This window comes from Alligator sinensis, unplaced genomic scaffold, assembly GCF_000455745.1.
Source record: "Alligator sinensis unplaced genomic scaffold, ASM45574v1 scaffold670_1, whole genome shotgun sequence".
NCBI lineage: Eukaryota > Metazoa > Chordata > Crocodylia > Alligatoridae > Alligator > Alligator sinensis.
Genome location: NW_005842297.1, coordinates 194,551 through 199,460, shown reverse-complemented (window position 1 = coordinate 199,460; position 4,910 = coordinate 194,551). Strand labels below are relative to the sequence as shown.

General features: G+C 42.6%; 1 long non-coding RNA gene across 1 annotated transcript in view; it reads right to left on the bottom strand.

Annotated features, from left to right (window-relative positions):
• Positions 1-873: 873 nt before the first annotated feature.
• Positions 874-4,910, bottom strand: part of LOC102370485 — a 100,906-nt gene continuing 96,869 nt past the window's right edge. Inside the window, exon 3 of the long non-coding RNA XR_324390.3 lies at positions 874-1,033. This is a non-coding gene — a long non-coding RNA (uncharacterized LOC102370485). The remainder of the gene's footprint in view (positions 1,034-4,910) is intronic.

Sequence of the window (4,910 nt, the reverse complement as noted above, 5' to 3'; positions counted from 1 at the left end):
AGCAGGAAGTAGCTGAACAGTTATGAAGAGTTACCTTTTCAGCCCATATCAGACAATTTCCCTACCACATACACAGGCAGAATGTCAAAATTTGGATAGTCTTAGAGTATAACTGCCCATTGCAGTCATTTGCTGTGGAAAGGTCACACCAAAAATGCAGTGGCCAAAGAAGGTGGCACTCTCTGTTGCTTAAAAAACAAACAAACAAATGATCCCTCCTTCTTCCTCCCCCCCCCCCCCAATTATAATTGGTTTGGGGCATTAATTGCTTAATGAAGGCCAGCATTTTTATCTTGTATCTAAACAGCTTTTCATGATTATAAACATATTTGGCCTAAGAGACTATCCTGATTAAAAATACAATAGAAATACTAATCTATGCAAATTAAACTGTATAATTAAGCCAGCTCTTTAGTATTCAAAAATCGATTACTCCTCCTTTAGCAACACAAAACAAATATTTTATGGCCACATCATGAAGCAATACAGCTGGGAATCAGTTGTTATAATTTAATCCCTAAAGGACTTGACACTTGGCTGTACTTTGCCTTATAGGTCATCTAAAGCAGAGGTAAGCTCACAACCACATTGCCTATTGTGTTGTACTAATACTTCTTGGCCATTTTTAGTAGTTCCAGCAAAGAGTTTTAAAAAAATTGGAAAATTGCAAAAATTAAACTTCTATTCCTGTCAGTGATTAGAAGACCTTTCATTTCAAGTCCTCCACAACAAACATGAAATTCAAATAACAGTTTTGCATAAAGAAAGGAATGGTTAAAACTGCAATGACTAAATATTTTATTTACTACACCAGGAGTTGTCAACCAGGGGTATGCGTACCAGCGGGGGTACTTGAGAAGGCCCTAGGGGGTACACACAGGTGGGTAGGGACGGAGAGCTGCCATGCACCATCCTGTGCTGCCATGCAGGTGCCGCCTGCTTGGACGAATGTCGGGGAAGCTCGCACATGGTGGCTGCTGCTGCTCCACATCTGGTCGCACGCCACCCCCCACTCCGGCAGCCGAGGCGTACACTGATTCAAGAAGGTTGAAAATATGTTATGGTATAAACTGAAATAGAGAAGCTATAGCCAGACATTCTTGCTGTGTTCCAAAAGAGAGTTTCTAAATCTCACTAAAAAAACCCAACTCTCCCCATATATAAACATATACAAGACAAAATGCAGTTAAAGCACATTTTGTGGTGGAAGTTTAGCTACCATCAGTGTTAAGGTTCTCAAATACTATTCTGAGAAGCAGGATAAATGCCTAAGGAGGGAGATTAATCAGCCTATTTTATTTGAAAGTTTTGGCAAGTTTGTTTAATTTTGTGTAATTTACCCCTGAAGCCTTTCCTGAATTTCAAATTTATTATTTTCCTGGTAGCAATCAGCAGAGGAAATTGTACCAGATTAAATCAGATTTATCAATTTCCTTAAAAAAACCCAAACCACAGGGGATGACAGCAATGTTAAATTGGATATATTAGTTTAAGACATAAGAGATCATGATGATGTTAATCATTAAAACTTCATGATACATCCTATACTACGCTGAGAGAATAAAGCTTGCTTCAGGAATCTGGTGCCAAATATCCAGATGATGTGGCCGGTCCAGTGAAGTTGTTAGATGATCATTGCCTCAATGCTCATGTTGTTCATTTGTGAGACAGTGCTAATGTTGGTGCATCTCTCTTCCCACTGGATTTGAAGGATCTTCCACAGGCAGTGTTGACGGTATTTCTCCAACAAACTTGAGGTGTCTCCTGTATGTTGGCCACAGCAACTCCAAACAGTACAGTGGGGATCAAAACTGTTTGTTAAGAACATGAGCTTGGTTTTGGATCAGATGTCATGATCTTCAAACACCTACTTCGTCAGGCACCCAAAGGCTGCATTTACACTTTTGAGGTGATACTGGATTCTTCATCTATGTCAGCCTTTTGCAAGATCTTGGAAGCCATCTACAAGAAATACTCAGTGCTTTCAAGAGTCTCACTGTGAATTTGAATTACTGGAGCTGGGGACTGCTCATTAATAGTTTGTTGATAGAGCATCTTAGTCTTCATAATGTTAAGCATCAGTCCCATTTTCTTGTATGCCTTGGTAAAGACATTGATGATTACCTGAGCACACACTACAGCATTCTCTCAGCTCAGTCAAGGCATACATTCAAGAGGAGGCCAGAGAAAATGCTTCAAGACCAACTTGAAAAAATGCAACATCAACTTATGGGAGACTATTGCCCACAACTGCCTCAAATGGAGGAAGTCTTCTACAAGAATCACAGTACTTTGAAACTTTACAATGACAACAGGAGACAGAAAAGTGGGAGTGGCAGAAACAGTGTGTTGTGGACTGAATCAAGAGCCCAGAGCCACCTACCTCATACGAACACATGCCCAAGCTGCAACAGAGTCTATCGATCCCAGATAAGCCTTGTCAGACACCTTCAGACCCACAGATATGACAATCATCCTCAACTACGAGGGTTTACCAATGTGACATCTTATACATGAGTAGGAAAGTACTGGCCATATTGCACAGAAGATAATTTGCTTGTTGTCAAGTAAAACACCTTCTTCAGGTTAAAATGAACAATTCATTTTCTAGGATCGAAGCAAATGCCATTAAATGACACAGGAAATATTACTATTAATATCATATCATCTTGGATCAGGTTATTGTGAGAGGGGAGGCCCAAACCCTCGCCCAACACACCCTAGAAGCTGGGATGGATGGCAGCTGAAAGGAAACGCTGACACAGGCTCAGCAGTTCCGCAGCTGCCTGGTGGGACCAGGGCAGCTTAACCAAAGGTCAGTCAGGCCCCAGGAAGGTCACATAGGGAGAATCAGCAGAGGCTGGGCACAGGGAGGTTACCTGTCCCCAAGCCTACTAGGATAAAAAATATGGACGAGTCCCCCAAGGAATCAAGGGCCCCGAGAGACAGAATCTCAGAAGCCCCGTCAGCAGACGCCAGTTATTTTTCAGTGAAATTGTCTTTAGTTAAAGTCCAGTCTGCATGGGGCAGGTTTAGTTGCCCAGGAGGGGGAAGCTGACCCAAAGACAAGGGACAATCCCAGAAAGACTGACAGCTAGGAAGACCTGGCCCCTTTTGAGGCAGGCAGTGTGGATGAGGTGAAATCATCCGGTGGGAAGACCTGCAGTGAGCAGCATCTATCCAAGCTGAGGACATGGTAAGGGTGGGCTAAAGGGGAGGTTTGGAGCCCCATTAAGATAGCCCCCGGGCCAAGATCCCCTCGGGCCACCTACAGGGAACTGCCTCCCCAACAATGAACATCAAAGATGTGGCAGGCAAGAAGGGGCAGCACCAGAGCCATCTCAGGTGGCACCAAAACCTGATCTCACCCTGATGTCGCTGGGGGGGCCAAGGCACCGACCGGAAGGGGGCCAAAGCCCTATAACACCTACCAGCGACAGTTACAAGTGGGACCCTAACCTGTAATTTTGTGTGGTGTATTCAAAAACCTATTATACTTATCTCCTCTCCCCTTCCTCTCCCCACCCCGCAAAAAGCCCCCCCCCCCAAAACACTGGCCACACTTCAGGAATAGATTAAGTGATCCCTTTACACTCTGCATGTCAAGGTAACTTTATAAAGTACTGGAGCCTTCTTGGGGATGACAAGCAAATTGAAGATGTCAAACATTGTTTTATACAGAAGACTCATTCAAACAAGTACATTTATAATTATTCCAAACTTTACAGATAACTCTATTAGCCAAAACTCCACCAGTATTAGACAGTGATATATGGCAATGTAAGAAAACATGCACGATACATATTACTCATTTCTTGGGAAGCAGCAGGATTTCTTTGACCCCTGAAATTGGATACTTAACCTACTGATTAAATATTGAACATTCAAGCGATAAAATAAATACTTCTGGAAATGACATTACTGGAGTAAGGTAAACATTTTCTTGCTGCTTCTAAAGGGATGCCAAATAATTCTTTGAGCATATTTAATATAATCCAAGAACATACTTCACCATAAATCCTAGCTATGTTAAGGGAAAAATAATGGGAGTGGACAGAGCATACAGTATAACTTCCATTAGACTCCTTTTAGCCAGGGCAGGATTTCTCATCACAAGCAGGCAACCACCATCTCTAACGGTAGCATTTGCAATGCCCTTCTCTGCTCCTAACTGGAAAGTTATGGATTTTTGGAAGGGACAACTAGGAACCTGCATGGTATGGGGAGGCTTTTCATGCCAGTTTTTATGATATTTAAATGCCTACTAGGATTTTTTTTTTTTTTTTTTTTTTTTAAAGAACATTGCTATTCCCATACCTGGGTTAGCTTTGGTGACTCCGTTGTTCCTACGGGTTAAATGTTTGTTTGCTGTTCTCTCCCAGGACTTTCCCCTCTTGCTCTTTCCTGCCTTATCATTTGTATTCTTATTTCTCTCCCCTTCTTGTACTCTACTTTCTGTACATCCTTTCACAGGATCTGATGAAAGAGCTTCACCTTATGAAAACTTGTGCTATGTACAGCTCTACTTTGGTTAGTCTGTGGGTGCATACAGATGTTCAGGGATCTTAGGGGGAAGCTGTGGCCACCTGATCTAACTTAGTTCACCCAGATGCAGACTTTACACTTAGATCCCAAGGTAGGTTAATTTAAGTGCAAACTGTACAGAAGTTCCAGAATTGGTCTAAAATGGCTGACCTCCACCTCCAAGGTAGTTCAACTTAGATTCTGTTGGCCATTTTTAGACCTATATGACTTTCCTGAAATTCTATACAGTTCCCAGCACAGCTTTAGGGCTGGGAAAGCCCAGCCACTGACCCCAGCCCTTTACCCCTCAAAAGGACTGTATTTTTCCTACCCATCCCTCTAGCATAGGTTATTTCCAGCCCCCCCCCCCCCAGCCCCTTACCCCA